The following is a 20,213-nucleotide window of genomic DNA, read 5'->3' on the forward strand; positions in this document are numbered from 1 at the left end:
GGCCTAGCGCCCCCTAGTGGGAACAGGAAATGCCTTTTTTTTTACCAAACAGGCTCCTCCTCCAAGGAAAAAAATATATTCACCTGAAACCTGCATCAGGGGAGCCATAAGACATGTGTTCAGGTGCCTGATGAAAAATACTGAGGTTTGGTTGAAGCAGAAGAGTCCAACAGGAGAAGTGAAAATGACTGAAGCCATTTCGTCTCACCACAAGTTTTGAACAGTCATAACTTCTACAACATATCTGCGCCAAACATCTCGTGATTGTTGAGTCATACTCTGAAGGGTCCTGTAGGGGTCATTTGCATCAACCCTACAGCGCCAACTAGTGGCAATAGAAAGTCACTCATTTTTCTAATATATGTCCAGTTCTTTTCAGGTTGGTTCATTGTAGTTTCAAGACCTTTTGAAATACTTATTTTACGGCCCATGTCCACATGTGTCTGTCTGTTGCAGTGACGACCCTTTATTCGCTCCTTTTTTGTAGTACTCTCTCCAATTGGGGTTTTTATCTCTTAGGTGTGTGAATGTAAAGAGGCGACTTTCGAGCAGGTTTGGTTCTAATGAGATGATTAGAGAGGACGATCTGCCACCACCCTGACCTGCACACTGTCCGAGTTGCGTGACGTCCAAGTTGCGCTAGATTGCGAGGGCCCGTTCAGTCCTGCTTGCAGGCCTAGTTTATTTTTATTTTTTTTAAATGAGGATCTATGTACAACAAAAGAACAATTGGCTAACTTACATAGAAAAAGTCCACTTGCTTAAATGCTATAAAATGCAAAAGTTTTTTTTACAATGCTCTTAACAAATGGTTCAGACACATATTCCCACAAAAAACGACTAAATAATACCTATAAACTCAATTCTGAATGCATTAAAAAACATTAGCTCCAAAAAAAACTTAGCTAGGTTCTGGTCTATATTAACCGTGAAAAACGTGGGATCACTGTACTGAAGTTTGACCAAAAACAAATCTTCGCTCCTCTTAATTGCAAAAATCTTTTAATGGGGATGAGCCATACAGCAATGGCAAAGCGCCTTCCTCAATGTCATGCTAAGGTAACGGATCAAGACTTTGAGGGGGAGTGAGATTTCTAGGCCAACTCCTGACTAACAACTGATTAAAAACTCTCTCTTGATGTTTTTAGACACTCTGGTTTCCTCCCATATTCTAAAAACCTTCACGTAAGGTTCAGGGAAGACTAAATTGTCCGTACATGTGAACAGCTGTTTGTTTACATGTGCCCTGCAATTGGTTAGCGACCAATCCAACGTGAAGAAAACATTAATACAAGAAGCATTTACGATAAAACAGCCATTGCTGAGGTATGAAGTCATCAGCCACATCAAACTCACAGAAAGGATCTAGGTCTGGTATCCAGGGAATCCATGTAGGCATCTTGCTCCATTTTGATGAAGTGCTGCTCTCTTAGATCACACTAAAGATTATGCAGAGAACGCGTTAACAAGGTACACCTGCTCCCGTGCTGGCCAAAAATATCTGCTCAAACCAACTAAATTTAAAAGTTGGCTCCAGACACAAAAGTGAGTGAGTACTTCTACCAAAATAGAAGCGCTCTTCTTTGCAAGAGATGATTATGACGCGCGCGTTTGCCTTTCCAAGGCCGCGAGCCGACTCCATCATGCGTGTTGGCTTTCGCTACAAGGCGTCCCCGCACGGCAGATACGTTTTGACGCCAATCTGCCGTGGCTCAGGAAGTGTTACTTTTTCTTTCTTCTCGCGATCCACTCGAAAGACCCATTTTAATCTTTCTCCAAGGTTTGTGGCAACGGTTATCCACTTCCGCTACCGATGTCCATTCGGCAATTGGCATTTGATTCATGATGCTTTGAAAAATAAATTGGCTTCCCCCTCAAGGTTCGGTGATCTCTATGATGTGGATTCTACTTACTTCAAAGTGAGGCTTTTATGTGCTCTTTCCTGCCGCTGTGTCTTTTCCATAACAGCAGCGAGGAGGATATTAATGATGTAATAATGTTTCCTTGAACTGATGTTTAATATAATAAGTGGAGGCTAAAGACAGCTAATTTGCTCAGCTCTTTGGGTTCTGCTATTTGGCTTAGGTCTCGCCACAGAGCGAACATAGAAAAACATGAGCAAATTTGGGAAAAATACACTGTAAAAACGTCGGGAAGTCGAGTCTCAGATTCAGGAGGAGCAGTGTGGTTTTCGTGCTGGCCGTGGAACAGTGGACCAGCTCTACACTCTCGGCAGGGTCCTCGAGGGTGCATGGGAGTTCGCCCAACAGTCTACCGTGTATCAAAAAAGTGAGTACACCCCTTGCATTTCTGCAGATATTTAAATATATCTTTTCATGGGACAAGACTGACAAAACTAGAAACTGCAATTTCTGGAGAAATGACTCTGGGTCTTTGCTGTGTGGAGATACAGATCTTAGCCCCGCTCAGGTTGGTTTGGGGACATTTAGGGGACAATATCAGGTCACTTCCTGATGATTTGGGGACGTTTGGGGGACATGTCCTGGTCACACCAGGTCATTTAGGGGGCGTGGCCTGGTCATAAACGGTCATTTGGGGACATTTGGGGGGCGTGGCCTGGTCATAACAGGTCATTTGGCAAATTGGGGGCGTGGCCTGGTCATATCAGGTCATTTGGGGACGTTTGCGGGGCGTGGCCTGGCCATATCAGGTCATTTGGAGACATTTGGGGGACATGTCCTATTGATATCTGGTCATTTCCTGTTGATTTGGGGACATAGTTTTTTTGCCATTGAAAATGAACGGGAAAAATTTCATGGCCGTCAATGGCATCGAGTTACATAGGCGTCAATATCAGGTCACTTCCTGTTGATTTGGGGACGTTTGGGGGACACGTCCTGGTCACATCAGGTCATTTAGGGCGGCCTTGCCTGGTCATAAATGGTCATTTGGGGGGCGTGGCCTGGTCATAACAGGTCATTTGGGGACATTTGGGGAGCGTGGCCTGGTCATATCAAGTCATTTGGGGACGTTTGGGGGGCGTGGCCTGGTCATATCGGGTCATTTGGGGGACATGTCCTATTGATATCTGGTAATTTCCTGTTGATTTAGGGACATTGTTTTTTTGCCATTGAAAATGAATGGGACAAACTTTGGACGTCCATGGCCGTCAATGGCATCGAGTTACATAGGTGTCAATATCAGGTCACTTCCTGTTGATTTGAGGATGTTTGGGGGACACGTCCTGGTCACATCAGGTCATTTAGGGGGCGTGGCCTGGTCATTGCAGGTAATTTGGGGACATTTGGGGAGCGTGGCCTGGTCATATCAGGTCATTTGGAGACTTTTTGGGGGCGTGGTCTGGTCATATTAGGTCATTTGGGGACGTTTGGGGGCGTGGCCTGGTCATATCATGTCATTTGGAGACGTTTGGGGGGCGTGGCCTGGTCACATCAGGTAATTTGGGGACATTTGGGGGATATTGATATCTGGTCATTTCCTGTTGATTTGGGGACATAGTTTTTTTACCATTGAAAATGAATGGGAAAAACTTTGGACGTCCATGGCCGTCAATGGCATCGAGTTACATAGGCGTCAATGGAATCCAAGTACGTTGGCATCAATAGAATTGACATGCATGGCCGTCAATGGCATCTGTCTAAATTAGCTTCAATGCAATGTAAATGCCATTAGAAATGAATGGGAAATTTGGACGTCCATGGCATCGACTTACATATGCGTTAGTGGAGTCCAAGTACGTTGGCATCAATAGAATTGACATACATGGCCGTCAATGGCATCTGTCTAAATGAGTTTCAATACAATATAAACGCCATTAGAAATGAATGTGAAATTTGGACATCCATGGCCGTCAATGGTATCGACTTACGTATGCGTCAGTGGAGTTCAAGTACATTGGTATCAATAGAATAGACATTTGGGGATGTAGTTTCTAAGTTTCTAACTAAAATTTAGGGGCGGAACGGGTCTTTGATCCCAAAAATATGACGCTATCTGTAGATAGCATTCAAGCGAGTGAGCGAGCTAGTGAAAGAAGAAAACGTAGCTGCGATGCATTTTTGATGCTTGTAAAATATGTACAGATGCAACGCCTGTATTTATCGTCTTTTGTATCGTTGTTGTGTGTTTCCACTCGCGATCAGACACTTAAAGCCAGTTGTGTAGTTATTTGGATGATGTGCGGACGCTAGCGAACGCATGCTAACCGTTTGTGAATGTCATAACTGTATTAGCAGCTAATCAACATTTGCGTTGTTGCGAACATGTTTGTTACTGAGAACGAAGTTGTTTGTTTCATAAATCATACCGATGTCCTGCATCGTCATTTGGGAGTTTAGCTCGCTGTATAGCCAGGACTGAGCTGTAGCGTCTTGGTAAGGACAATACAGCTGCGATATAATCTGTTTCAATCGGTTAAGTAAACCTTACCCAAATTATTTGAGTATATTATTGTTGACGCATTTAGGTAGTATTTACTTAGGAAAATTGGCTACTTTACACTATCAAACTGAGTATAAATTGTTACCTCATTTTATTGACTAAATTCTATTAGTTAATTTTTATAGTAGCAAATGACAAAGAAGAAAAGTTGGCATAAAACAAAACAAAAAAAAAACAGCCTTGGGTCTTGCTGTTGACTTGTTGTTTGCCCAGCTGACATATGTTCTCATATGCCTCAAACCCTCAGCTGTGGCAACAAATAAAATGTTAATGTGCCTGCATTTGAAATCATTGATGAGTGCTAATGCCATTTTCTTGCTGTGTTGATTCAATTAAACGCCTCGTGTCACTTAGTGAGGATTGTTTTCAGAATGGGACAGCGAAACCAAGGGTTTAGGTTTGGTCTCAACATTGGGAGGGACAATATAACAGCATAACCTGCATGTACAGTGGGCCAAATAAGTATTTAGTGAACCACTAATTGTGCAAGTTCTCCCACTTGAAAATATTAGAGAGGCCTGTAATTGTCAACATGGGTAAACCTCAACTATGAGAGACAGAATGTGAAAAAAGGCCACTCCAGGACCTTGAAATGCTTCTTACGAAGCCACTTCTTTGCTGTGTGTTTGGGATCATTGTCATCCTGAAAGACTCAGCCATGTCTCATCTTCAATGCCCTTGCCGATGGAAGTAGATTTTCACCCAAAATCTCTCGATACATGGCCCCATTCATTCTTTCCTTTACATAGATCAGTCGTCCTGGTCCCTTTGCAGAAAAACAGCCCCAAAGCATGATGTTTCCACCCCCATGCTTCACAGTGGGTATGGTGTTCTTCGGATGCAATTCAGTATTCTTTCTCCTCCAAACATGAGAACCTGTGTTTCTACCAAAAAGTTCTATTTTGCTTTCATTTGACCATACCACATTCTCCCAGTCCTCATCTGGATCATCCAAATGCTCTCTAGCGAACGGCAGACGGGCCTGGACTTGTACTTTCTTCAGCAGGGGGACACGTCTGGCAGTGCAGGTTTTGAGTCCCTGGCGGCGCATTGTGTTACTGATAGTAGCCTTTGTTACTGTGGTCCCAGCTCTCTGTAGGTCATTCACTAGGTCCCCCCGTGTGGTTCTGGGATTTTTGCTCACCGTTCTTGTTAACATTTTGACGCCACGGGGTGAGATCTTGCATGGAGCCCCAGATCGAGGGAGATTATCAGTGGTCTTGTATGTCTTCCATTTTCTAATAATTGCTCCCACAGTTGATTTCTTTACACCAAGCGTTTTACCTATCGCAGATTCAGTCTTCCCAGCCTGGTGCAGGTCTACAATTTTGTCTCTGGTGTCCTTCGACAGCTCTTTTGTTTTGGCCATAGTGGAGTTTGCAGTGTGACTGACTGAGACTGTGGACAGGTGTCTTTTATACCGATAATGAGTTAAAACAGGTGCCACTAATACAGGTAACGAGTGGAGCCTCGTTAGAAGAAGTTAGACCTCTTTGACAGCCAGAAATCTTGCTTGTTTGTAGGTGACCAAAGACTTCTTTTCCACTCTAATTTGGAAATAAATTCTTTAAAAATCAAACAATGTGATTTTCTGTTTTTTTTTCCACATTCTGTCTCTCATGGTTGAGGTTTACCCATGTTGACAATTACAGGCCTCTAATCTTTTCAAGTGGGAGAACTTTTTCACAATTGGTGGTTGACTAAATACTTGTTTGCCCCACTGTAGTTTTGCATGTTCGTAAGTTCACAGAGATAAAGTCTGATGCAGGTCGGATTTTAGTAGCAAATTTAGTGGTCTTTCCCCCACCTCCACAACATTGATGTCTTTTTACATTACTTACAGTGGCTTGTGCTGGCCGAAAAAGAAACTTCTAAGATTCCTCCTCTTTGAAGGGGGTGGAGGAGGAGGCGGCATGTTATATTTCTGTCAGTGGGGTTGTGTGAGTGTGCGTCGAGGGGTCAAGTCATCAGCTAATGTGCGTTTGAGAGGGAAAAAAATGGACCGGTACATTCAGCAAGTAAAAAAGGATAAATGTAAGTCTGAACATAATGTAAATTAGGGTTTTTCCGATCATGTTTTTTTTGCTCCCGATCCGATCCCGATCGTTTTAGTTTGAGTATCTGCCGATCCCGATATTTCCCGATCCGATTGCTTTTTTTTGCTCCCGATTCAATTCCAATCATTTCCGATCATTTTTCCCGATCATATACATTTTGGCAATGCATTAAGAAAAAAATGAATAAAACTATATATATATATATATAAATATATACATTCAACTAGGGCTGCAGCTATCGAATATTTTAGTAATCGAGTAATCGACTGAAAATTCTAATGATTAATCGAGTAATCGGATAAAACAAATATATTTTTAGGTGAAGAGCAATTATAAATATACATGAGAAAACAAGACATTTCATCTAATCTTGAACCATTTTCAGTCAATGTCTTTATTTTCGATGTATATTGTAGCTAGAATTAAAAAAAAAAAAGACTAATTCACTGCTTTCACTCAAAAAACTTTTAGATCTTATTAAAAAAAAAAATAATAATATATATATATATATATATATATATATATATATATATATATGTATATATATATATATTTATTACCTAAAAATGCCGTTACGCTTGATAACACACATCACTTAAAAATTAGGATTTTTTCCCACGTGTTTCAATTGGATTTCTCTTTGTGTCAAGCCATTTTTAAGTTCTAGTTAAGTTTTAAGTTAGTCTAAACTGTAAGTCCTGATAGGATTTTGAGTTTTCGCAGTGTTCAAAATAAATGTATGATACAGGCTGTACTGGAGCACATTAGGGACCAGTGCTACTTGGTGTTTTATCCAGCAATGACTACTGAGCTAAAATTGATAGTTAGCATTATTAAGTTTTTATTTTACACCCTCATCACTCCACAATTCTATGTTATGTTAAAGCCTGTATGTAAGACACGTTAGCCACGCAACGACAGTGGTCATAATGAATTGAAACCTAGTCCTCCGCAGGGCTAACTTTACGTGAGCTAGTAGCGACAGTAACGTTAATCTTATTTATTAGCGCTTAGTGCTCTTTATTAGCGCTTAGCGCTGTACTGCTTTAAGATGGCGGCTGTTTAATAACGCTGCCCAGACGCGGTCGAGTCTGTCATTGCGCATCTAGTTCAACATGTGACATATTTATGTCACACTGCTGTTGCCATAGTGTGCATTTCCTGTGGGTGTGGTATTCCAATATAAAAAGGAATCTCCGTTATGTCTCTGTGACATATATGATGAGAAGCACACTGAATAAAGAAGTGTTCCATTCAAGTCTCGGCCTTACATGTACTTAGATCAGGAAAGTACATAACACAACATACATGTGATCTTTATGAGACGCATCAGACGCTAGCTGTTACCAACGTAGCATCGTGTGGGCTAGTATTTGGCAACGTCGGCGTCGTTTGTGGCGGCTGTCAGCTGCAGTAAGTTTTTTTTTCCCCCTTCTTCCTCTCCGCACGTGACAGCGCGTTGTCCCGCATTAAAAGTAGTCCGAGCAAAACGTGATGCTTAGAGCTGTCAAAATAAACGATTACTCGAGGTGAATAAAATTACTCGGATCAGTTTTTAAACTCGAGTTACTCGAGTTGCTCGAGTACTCGTTTCAGCTCTACATTCAACATACAGTACATAAGTACTGTATTTGTTTATTATGACAATAAATCCTCAAGATGGCATTTACATTATTAACATTCTTTCTGTGAGAGGGATTCACGGATAGAAAGACTTGTGACTTTGTATATTGTGACTAAAGATTGTCATCTAGTGTATTTGTTGAGCTTTCAGTAAATGATACTGTAGCCATGCCCAAATGCATGATGGGAAGTGGAACCATGACTGTGCGTAGTGCTACCAATTGATATATCTTCTCTGCGTTGGTAAATAACATAAGGTGTTAAGAAAAAGATCAATTGCTACCTTGCTTCCCCACATTGCTTCCCGTGATATTTCTAATCGTATGGAGAGGAATTGTAAAGCTTTAGCCAATTAAAAAAAGGCTCCAAAGGCTGCCAAAATTCACTCTACTCATTTTACGCTGCCTTCTATCTCTCTATATAGGTAAAACGACGCCATTACAGATTCAGCGCGACAATGCGTGAGTGGGTTGTGCAGTGCATGCATTAATTGTGTTAAGTATTTTAACGTGATACATTTTTTGAAAAAATAATTACCGCTGTTGTAGGGATAAATTTGATAACCCTACCTTAAGCCTAAACTAAAGACTCTGGATGAGTGTAACATATTATGTCTGTAATGTTAAATAAAATTAGAAAACAATTAAAAAAAAAAAAAAAAAATTTTTAAAAGGCATGGCCGATATTTTTTTCGCCGATTCCGATACTTTGAAAATGACGTGATCGGACCTGATCGATCGGCATCTCTAATGTAAATAGTTCACTTAGAAATGGTAGAGTCTATTCTATCCTTACAACCATAGGAAGACGATCTAAATTACCAACATAACTGAACTCATTGTATCATGCAAATAAGATGGCCTAAAAGTTGGTGGGGACAATTTTAGCATCCTGAAAAGTTGCTAGTGTTAAGTCCCTAAGCAAACCTACCCCTTTGAGCAAAACCCTTGCTCTCCAATGCTTCACTCCATTTGTATCTCCGGCATCAACGTGGATAAACGACTCCGATTCATGCTTGTGCACTTTTACTTCATTTTTTGTAGATTATTTTTAATAGATGAACAGGCTTCAAAATGAACTTCACAGAAGCTGACATGTTAACGCGAAGCACGCCCCAGAGATGACCTGTCATTGCCTATTAATACAACACCTCATCAGGCTGCTACATTGCTTCGAGAAGAAGAAAATCCATCAGCTCACCTGAAAAAAAAAAAAAAGCGACCTGTCAGGACAGGGAATAAATCCCTCCGGCTCAAACGCTTCGCCTCCTCTCCAACCATCTCGCTTGACTCTCTCCTTGCAGCCTCCGTGGAGCATCCGTCTGCCTGGCTCTCTGTCAAAAAAAGGTGGGGGGAGTCAGGTTGAGGCGGGGGGCTTTGTTCTGGGTGACAGAGCATGGTGTCAGAGATAGAGCATCTAGTTAGGCAGTCAGAGAGAGGAGAGGGATGCGGGCTCTCTTTTCACCCTGGCGTGGACGGCTCCAATGAGGAGCCTGTAACGACAGTGACTGAAGGAGCTCTCCTATGGGAGCAACAAATGTCCCTGACTGTCAGCAGCCCAAATATCTATCTTAAAGCGAGAAGCTGCTCCTAAATGTCAAGATCCACACTCGTTGGCAGACTGACAATAGCTGTTACGAGACGATTTGGGAGGTCAAGACATCTTTTTTCTCCGGTGGAATAAGCCGAGACGGAGGTGTGATTTACCCCTCGCCCGTCTAGGGATGCCTGGGTTTACACAAGAACACCTAGATTAGAAAGCATTTTATAGCTCCCACACTTGTTTCACGCTTATCTTTGGCTTCCTTTGTTTCAAGCAGCTGTCTCCGTCTAGAAGAAGTACAAGGACGGAGTGTGCAAGTCAATGTCTCACGCAGACACACGCTGCTTAATATTAGGGTCATTCCAGAATTGGAGGTCATTTTACTTTCCACTCTTCCAATTTGAAATGATCTACATACAAAATACTAAAACATGCAGTTAATGTGTAATTTAACTCATTTGCTCCCAAAAACGCATAATACGTTCTATTTTTAATTGTTTCGGTGTCCCAAAGACGTATTTATATGTCTTATACGTTTTAACAAGAGACAGCTATGGGTTTTGATTCGATTTTGCGAACTGCGAACCTTGTAATTTCGTAAAACAGATGGTTAATACGGTTATTGCAATTGTTGTTTTATCACAATAGATTGGTTTATTTCCCATTTCAAAAACCAGAAGCCATTCATTTACAAATGTGATTGCACTTTAGTTTACATATTTAAATGTTCAGACATTAAGATTTGAATGAGTCAAAATAACACGCTTTTTCTCTCAAATATATTGTTATAATCATTTGTTTCGGATGTACTGTAATTATTTTCTGTATAAGAAAATAATTTGGTGTTCAAAAAGTCTTTTTTCAAACTTAAGTCTTGGAAAAGAGGGGGTCGTCTTATAATCAGGGCCGTCTTATAGTCGGGCCAATACGGTACTTTTTGGAACAAGTAATTTGTAACTAACTAATTACACTGGTACCGGTGGCATGTCTGTGTGTACCTCTGACCCACACAGAGCAGGGCGTGAATAGATGGATGAAGGATGGGCATAAGAAGGTTTTCCAAGAAAGTGAATATTTATCACGGCCAGTAGTCCACTGCTGTTCCTAAAACCTAGTGACGCCCTTGTCGAAATGTTAGGAAAAATTAGATATGATATAGACATGTGCCGGTTACCGGTTCCACGGATTACCGTGGTGTGAAAACGTAGCGGTTTCAAAACCACTAAAATTTTCCGTCAAACCTTAGTACGGTATTCGCTATTTTTCATGTGCCAAAATGCAGCCGAAGTGGCTTGGTGCGGCAGCGCTCACCCATCCCGTTTGTTGCCGTGTCAGTGACGCTATTCTGCTAAACAGCAAACCCAAAAACAAACCCTCCAAACACAAGGCGTACTTTTCTTCAATTTATTGAGCTCTCAAATCGTGGTGAAATATACAAATGAATAAATTTAAAACGTTATACAATTGTATTTTTCCACATGTGAGTAGGTTCAACAGGATAGCAGTAGCACCATGAAAAAGGTCGCCAAAAACAAAACACACATTTTCCTTTCAAATTCAATATACAAACTAACTAAAACTTACAAAGACGAATGTTAGCCTAGGCTAAGCTGGGAGAGCAGCTTCGTCGACGTTTCATGTCTCACAGCCGCTGAGTGAGAAACAAGCTTAAATGAAGGAGGGAGAGAAAAAAAAAAGGATCGCGTCAAAGATCGCTAATTGCGAAAAGAGGTCTCACTCCTCACTTTTTGTTTCAGATGAAACCTTTCCTCAACATATTTACATTTTAACTAACTTATAAAACTAACTTACACATCTTTAACTAACTTATTAACTTATGAATTCTTTGTTCTTTTTAACACAAAGCCATGACATCATGTAGAAGAGTTGACACAGTGACTGAAAATGGCGAAATTGCAGCTTCTCCCCCTCAAAAAAAGTCATAAAGTGTATATTTTTAATTTTATTTAGAAGTGTTTTTACTTTTTTATAGCAATTATTTTGTTCTTGCTCTAATATTGATCAACTTGAGCTGTGGCTGTGGGTATAGTCTAGGTTCTATTTATTTTAATTTTATATAAAATATTTATTTTTTGTTAGTTTATTTATTTTCACATTAATTTATTTTCACATTATATTCATGTTCCAATTTGCAAATATGTTCTGAAAAAAAAAACTTCAATGGAATTTTTTTTTTTTTTTTAAACCCATACATCTCAAAATTTTGGAGCTATAATTGCAATACCGTGATACCGTGAAACCGCGGTATTTTTGCTCACGGTTATCGTACCATCAAAATCTCATACCGGCACATGCCTAATATGATACAGTATATAACAGCAAATCGATAAATTGCAGCAGTTTCAACACCACAAGCCAATACACCTGCACACACACTAAAAGACACACACACGCACAGAGCCTCAAGAAGTGAGTGGAAATTCTATTTAAACTCTCACAGATGTACACAAATAATAGGATCCTATAGAATTGCAGTAAGTGGAAGATGTCTGTAGTCCCAAAGCGAAATACTTAACGGCTGACTCACCCCTCCAGGCAGTGGCAGTGGCTGAGTAAAGGGATGTGAAGGCCTCAGGTGTTAACCAGATGATTACTGGAACCGGTACTCCTCCCCCAAAGGCTTTGCTACACTAAGAAACGACACAGAGTGATGGTAAAGCTGTTTCTATTGGCTCTTGAGAAAAGCCTGTATGAGACAAATGATACTTTTAAAGACTCAGCTGTTTATGGCTTGTTTTAACTTCTCCCATCTGCTATCCTCAACGCAGTGGGATCGCCGTTCGCGTTGCCCATCTCACAACTGAGATGCTCTGTTTCGAATCTCAGGCGCAGTGTGGAGTGAACGCTTTAGGGGTATTTGGGCACTTTCCTGCATCGTCAAGGGAATATGTTAACCTTTCAGGAGATAAGACAGCAAAGACTTTGAGAGAAATGAGATTTACAATTCAGCGGAAAGAGCTCGTATGCAAAGGAGGCAGTTTATCATAAGGTTATTATAACACAACGAACGAAATGCCAAAAACTAAAACGTTTTTGTGATTTGAAACATCATAAGAAACTGTATTGTGTATTAACAAAACTAATTACAGTAAAATTTATAGAAAACAGTAATCCTTACATTTTATATATGGCGGAAAACATAGACAAGACTGAAAAAGCAGTTTCTGCTCTTGGACTCCTCTTTAAAAGAAACTGCTGTATTTTAAGCCAAAACAACTGTTGTGTTTGATAGAACCATAGGCAGATCTACTATTCAGTGAGGAGTGAACCGGCGATTCACATGATTCGTTGTCATCCTTCACTGCATCAGTCCCTCTTTTTTCACCTCTTTTATCAACACCATCGTCGTTTTGGGGCTTTTTGAAGAAACTTCGGACACTCAGTTGCCTTAACATTTTTCCGAGTAAGGCCAGCGACGTCATGCATCAAGAGAGACAATAGCTAATTAATATGCTCACTCGCCACCCTGTGGTCTGGGGTGTGAATTGCAACCTGTCAAAATGACAGATGGACTTCAGTTTTTTCCGTCACCGTTGTAAAAAAACGGTCGACGACGGAAAATATTCGGTTAACGCAACCCCTGACCCTTAGTCATCCGTAATTTTGATTGAGTGCATATGTTGTTTTCTATCGGCATGCTAGGACGGGCCCATACACTTGCGCTAGCTTAGCCACTCCAGAGCCCTGAAACTAATAAATAACTAACTAACCAACAGCACAGAATTGTTAAAACCAATTCAACCGACTAATTAAACCCCTGCTAACTCGAAGATAAAGCCTAATGTAAAAATTCTGAACTTCCCCTTTAAGGATTTCCTTATCTATAAAACCGTTTCTTAAACACAAGATGCCTTCACATTCAATATTGTTGTGAACTGTGTGGGCGGGGAAAAAAGTAAACATTGCACTCCTTTAGCAGAAAAGTGGTAGGACTAAAATAAATCCTTATTTCTTGCTACTCCTTCTTGAACGTTGTGTTTATGATTCTCACTTGATCTAAATGTTTCATTTTTTTTTTTTTGGAAGGCGTTTGCCTTTTTACAACTCTCACGTGTTTGAAATAAAACTTCATTCATCCATTCGTTTACAGCAGATGTCAAGTTTCTCAAAGTTTTGCTGCAATAACTTGCACATGTGAATTTTTGTCAAGAGACTTCGCGGTAACCGAGAGGTGCACCTAGTTGTTCTTGTCAATGCACAGCTCCCACCAAGTCAGTAAAAAAAGCAGCAATACAAAAACAAAGAGGATTATGGATAATTAATTTTACTGGAAGGTTGTGCCGGGAGGGAGATTGTGTGGAGTCTTTTTTTTTCTTCTGTGACTTCTCGCCTACGGTCTGGAGAAACAGCACATGATTAATTCACTTTATGCTGCTTTCTGTCCGCCGCCTCGCACTCATCATCGCGGGCCCCCCCGAAGGGAGTCATTTCGCCAATTCTGAACGTTTGAACAAAGAAAAGTGTTTGTGTTTGTACGCTTCTTGGGGAAATATTTAATTTGTACAATAAAAAGGTGGAAGTTGCCATGTTCATGCTCTACTGGCAGGGGCGTTACCGGGGGGGGGGGGGGGCAGTGCCCACCCACGGACACGCTCTGTGCACCCAAAGAAAACTGGATGTAGTACTAATGGCAGTCTGAGCACCGCATATGGTATCCCTGTCATAATAATTGACCACAGCATCCCGTCTCTCTATTGGCCTCCTTTTTTCAGGAGGGGGGAGTCCCTTATTTCTATTTCTGAAAGGTGGCAACCCTACTTTGGAAACAGTTCCCAAATTACTGCGGCATTTCCTTCAGTAAAACACAAAAGTAAAGTAGACATAGACAACAACCAGAGATTGTTGCTCCAGTCCAGCGCCCTTCCTCTGGATAGCAGACCTGCTCTTGCAGGCTCAAACTCGTTGTGTTCGTTCACGTTTCGTCTTCAAATGTTTTATCAGGTTCACGGTATTGAAACTGGCCGATTTAACTCCACATCTCGAAACTTTCAGGCCGCAAATCTTGCATGCAGCCATTGATTCTAATCGACGGGATTTCTATTTTGAAATATTTCCGGACCGCCGCCATGTCTGCGCCGCCAAGCGGCCTTGTCATTGGTCAGGAGTGGCTATTGGCCCGTTCTCATTGGTCTGGAGCAGGCCAATAGCGATAGCTGCTTGGTGTTCACGTGTCATCACACAACACAGAGACAGAGTGTAGTGAGCGCCAGGAGAAAAAAAAAGGCTGCGGTCAAATGTTACAATAATGGACCGGTAAATAGTATCGGCACCGTCTTTGTTGGTACTCGCCGATACCGATACCACCATTTCGGGCCGGATCGGCGCCCCCTACCGATACTAGTATCGGTATCGGTGCATCTTTAATACTAATCCAAATCCGCGTTTTTTACTCACTTGAAGATCCAGGAATTAGACCGATCCCATGGCAATATCGCAGCCGCGATTAGGCCGTCGATTCCACAAAATAGACTGATCCGAAACGTCGCTGTGGGACCGACAAATAAAAATAAATGGACAGATCCAAAACCATTATTGCAGACGCGATGGGACCCTTACTTGACTGAGGATCCAGGAAAAATGTTCGGGCGCCAGTTGTAACGCGTGGTGGGTAGGATACATGCATACAGGGACCAAAAACGGGGAGAAGCTTCCACTTATGCACATTTATTCACTAAAAATAATAATTCCACCTTGACCACTCACTTCACTCCCCTTTTTTCCATTTGACTGGAAATTGCATCCAAAAAGCAGCACATCGTGGCATTTTACTTCGCGAGTTTAGGCAGGAATAAGCAATTGTTGAACACGAAAGATACCAATGAAGTCATCACTGCGAGCCCGCAAACCATGGCGCCAACTAACGGTCAAAATATGGACTAAATATTATAAAATATTGCCATTGATTTAACATTTTATGTGTTTCTAACAACATATTTTAGTACAAGAGAACAATAGTGGTTTATTAGAGCCTACATGTATTTAAATCAGAGGCTCACTTTAAGGTGCAGTAGCCCTACGCTGGATTTCGACCTACTTGAGCATAGTAGTTTTTTTTTTTTTTGCCCCTCCCAGGTAAGACTAATGCCCACCCACACCTGGCATCCTGGTAATACCACTGTCTACTGGTGTTTTTGTTTCGTGTTGACGTAGTTTTTTTGTCTGTTTTTCAGCTGCAACATAAGTCATGTTAAAGGCAAACTCCCTTAAGGCCAGTTGCAAGTTGTCCATCAGGCGCCGCCGGACGGTTACCCGCCCGAAGGCCCGAGCTGGGTCAACAGGTGAGAAAATAATGTGGAGAAAAAGGGAAGACATAGATAATTAGGTCTCCACAGAGGGGCCATATCATTATCAGGATCCTCCCTCAGACACTTCTTGCTGTTTCACTTATTATCTCGCTGCCTTCCAGTAGAGTGGGCGTGCAAGCCGCCAGCTCTGTCAAATGAGCCAATTCCAGCACACAGCGATGATTCAGCAACACAAGGCGGCTCGTTATTTTTTTTCACCTACCAAAAGAAGATTTTTACCCATTTGTTTGGTTTCTTTAGTAACATGCAGGAGATGTACAAACACTTCCTGGCAGTAGTACAACAATAGGACAGACGCATTTTGCTTGAATCCATAGTTGTTGTGAACTTGCCTGTCCAAGGTTTCCGTTTTTACACTGCATCCATACATGACAACTTCCACGCCTCTCATCAGCGACATGCGCCTGAGCCCAGTCGCTATTCTAATCACGGTGTCACAGTTCACATGCATCAATGTGCAACCTAGACGTGCCTCCAAGGCCGCCTCATACTGGTTCCAGAAGCAACAAATGCCAGCAACATCTGATCAAATATTGCGGGCCCATATGGTAATCATCCAAAGATCCCATCTGGAGGATGCACTTCAACCTATAAAACAAAAACAAATAGCCTGTGGCAGCTTTCGTTCCCCTCAGGGTTGCATTTGCAAGTTGTGCTGTGCCATGCCGTGACAAATCGTAAGTGCAGGGGCTTCATTAATGTCTTTCACAGAAAGCGCACATTCACTGGCACAGGGCAGACCCAACTGTTAAAATCACAGTGTTTTATGGAAATCACTGTCCTTGCAAGAGTACTGAAATATTGAAGCCGGATTCCATTTTTTTTGGTAGGAGACTGAAAACTTACGGTGCGATGATGCGGATTTTTGGAGGTCTAAAGCGACAAACAAATATGAGAATACAGTCCCCGACAAAAGTCTTGTCGCTTTTCCATTTAGTAGAAACAATTGCTAATAACCTGACTTTTAATTATTCAACTGGTTTCAGAAATGGCTCATATGAAAACTAAAACCCTCCCAAATGATGTTGAATTTACAAAAATATATTTGTTTCACTGAAAAATGGGTTGGGGCCACCTTATCTCACCGAAGCTCTGGTTCCATACCGCCCCAACAGAACACTCCGATCTCAGAATGCAGGTCTACTGGTAGTTCCCAGGGTTTATAAAAGTACTGTCGGAGCTAGAGCCTTTTGCCACCAAGCCCCTGTTTTATGGAATCAGCTTCCAGCTAGTATTAAAGAAGCCGAGACAGTCTGCACATTTAAGATTAGATTAAAAACGTTCCTATTCGACAAAGCTTATGGTTAGGCTAGTTGAAGTCGGAGTAGACTCACAGTTTAGTCTAAGCTGCACTAGAAGCTATAATGCTGGGGGCAGTACAGCCGCTGAGTTCTATCTCCTTTTCTTACTCTACCTACCACTTGTCTTACTTTATTTCTATTTTCCAATGTTAATATCTAGTTGTCTAGTCTCTTCATCACTAGTCACCCGGTGTCCCCTTTCCCCCCTCCCCTCTGGGGAGGGGCTATTTTTCAGCTGCAGCCTCCTGACTGTCCGGACCCCTGGCTGGATAGACGTCCTCGCTGCTACCCCCGTCTCATCTGACTAGAGGGACCTCTTCTTGCTCCTTTACTCCACTGTATTTTTACGGACTATAACTTCGCTTGCTAATTCCCATTAGCAGTTCTGGGGTTCCTGTCTATCCGTCCTGGGAGTGGATCTCTCCTGACTGTGGTACTCCCCAAGGTTTCTCATTTTTCTCCCAATTGACTCTGGAGTTTTTGGAGTTTTTCCTTGCCGGCATGGAGGGTCTTAAGGATAGGGGATACCCAGGACTTGAACTGTATCTATTCATCTTTGTTGCTTCATTTCTAATTGCGTATCATATTGCCTCTGTAAAGCCCTTTGAGACTTCTGTTGTGATTAAGGGCTATACAAATAAAATTGAATTGAATTGAACTGAATTGAAAAAAGATGTATCATTTAATGAAGACATAAAGGTCAAATTTTGGCAAGACAAAAGTTTTGTCGCCTATAGAAAGTGGTGTGAAAATTGAACAAAAAATGTACTTCAAATACATAAATATTAGGTCTGTCACAATTATCGCGTTAACGGGCGGTAATTAATTTTTTAAATTAATCACGTTAAAATATTTGTCGCAATTAACTAGGGCTGCAGCTATCGAATTTTTTAGTAGTCGATTAATGATGGATTATTTAGTTCGAATAAACGAGTAATCGGATGAGGAACATGAAAAATTAAAATACCTGGGCTGAGCCTCAAACGGTTTATATATATATATATATATATATATATATATATATATATATATATATATATATATATATATATTAGGGCTGTCAAAAGTATCGCGTTAACGGGCGTTAATTAATTTTTTAAATTAATCACGTTAAAATATTTCACGCAATTAACGCAGATGCCCCGCTCAGAGAGTTTTAAATGACAGTACACATTGAAACGCTCACTTGTTGTGTTTTATGGAGTTTTGCCGCCCTCTGCTGGCGCTTGGGTGCGACTGATTTTATAGGCATCCATGAGCATTGAGTAAGTCATTATTGACATCAACAATGGCGGGCTACTAGTTTATTTTTTGATTGAAAATTTTACAAATTTTATTAAAACGAAAACATTAAGAGGGGTTTTAATACAAAATTTCTCTAACTTGTACTAACATTTTTCTATTAAGAACTACAAGTCTTTCTATCCATGGATCGCTTTAACAGAATGTTAATAATGTTAATGCCATCTTGTTGATTTATTGTTATAATAAACAAACAGTCCTTATGTACCGTATGTTGAATGTATATATCCATCTTGTGTCTTATCTTTCCATTCCAACAATAATTTACAGAAAAATATGGCATATTTTATAGATGGTTTGAATTGCGATTCATTGCGATTAATTACGATTAATTAATTTTTAAGCTGTAATTAACTCGATTAAAAATTTTAATCGCTTGACAGCCCTAATATATATATATATATATATATATATAATATATATATATATATTTTTTAAATGTGGATCTATGTACAACAAAAGAACAATTGGCTAACTTACATCGAAAAAGTTTAAATGCTATAAAATGCTAAAAAAAAATTCACTGCTCTTAACAAATGGTTCAGACACATATTCCCACAAAAAACTAAAATATAACCAACTAAATATACCTATGAACTAAATTATGAATGTATTAAAAACATTAGCACAAACAAAAACCTAGCTTACGTTGGTCTTAACAGGAAGCAGTTGGATTCAGCCATGTGAAAAGAGGGCAGTGTATCCACCCTAATCAATAAAACTAAATGAAAACACTTTCAAAATAAACCATTACAATGCCACTTTAATTAAACGAATACTCGAAGCAACAAAATTGAATTCGAATATTTTTTTCTAATCGAATACTCGAGTTAATCGATTAATTGTTGCAGCAGTACAATTAACGCACATGCCCCGCTCAGACAGATTTAAATGACGGTACAGTGAAACGCTCACTTGTTAATTGTGTTTTATGGAGTTTTGCCGCCCTCTGCTGGCACTTGGGTGCGACTGATTTTATAGGCTACAGCACCCATGAGCATTGTGTAAGTAATTATTGACATCAACAATGGCGGGCTACTAGTTTATTTTTTGATGGAAAATTTGACAAATTTCATTAAAACGAAAACATTAATACCCCTTTCCCACTGAAACTAGTGGGTCAACGTGCGTTTTTCCAAGCCGATGCAACCCGCTAGCAATTGGCATTTGGCACCTTTCCCATTGACAAAAAAAAGCCGTGTCTTTTTTTTTTTTTTTTTCTCCCACCCGTCTAACCCCCAACCCCTCCTCAGCCGTGCGTAAGGTTCGTGACGTCACCACGCTAAGATGCGCTTCGACAAGTGCGACCAAATTCATTCAGTTCAAGGAAGTAAACAATGCAAAGCAACATAGAAGCTTCCTTTCCGTTTGTGTTCTCTGTTTTCATGCTTTTTACTGCCCTCAAAATGGTGGAAATGCAGCAAAGGATCAACACTCTGCTTGTGCTGAGGCAACGTACGCGACGTGAATTTTGGCTTGAAATTGAAAGGAGTCGTGTACGTCACAGAAGGAGGAGAAGAGCCTTTGTTTCATCTGTTATGGCTATTGCTAACGCTGCTACACCGACTGTTCGCTGTATGTGGATCCGGGCTAGAGCACATGGTTTTGGTTTTTGTTATGACGCATCACGTACTAGCCTA

At 40.8% G+C, this 20,213-nt stretch overlaps 1 long non-coding RNA gene across 1 annotated transcript; it reads left to right on the forward strand.

Annotated features, from left to right (window-relative positions):
- Positions 1-1,891: 1,891 nt before the first annotated feature.
- Positions 1,892-17,893, forward strand: LOC130913021 (uncharacterized). Its single transcript, XR_009062694.1, has 3 exons — positions 1,892-1,990; positions 2,086-2,289; positions 15,836-17,893. It is a non-coding gene; the product is annotated as an uncharacterized LOC130913021 (long non-coding RNA).
- Positions 17,894-20,213: the final 2,320 nt, after the last annotated feature.

The sequence above is a fragment of the Corythoichthys intestinalis genome, chromosome 3 (genome assembly GCF_030265065.1).
Source record: "Corythoichthys intestinalis isolate RoL2023-P3 chromosome 3, ASM3026506v1, whole genome shotgun sequence".
Taxonomy (NCBI): Eukaryota; Metazoa; Chordata; class Actinopteri; order Syngnathiformes; family Syngnathidae; genus Corythoichthys; species Corythoichthys intestinalis.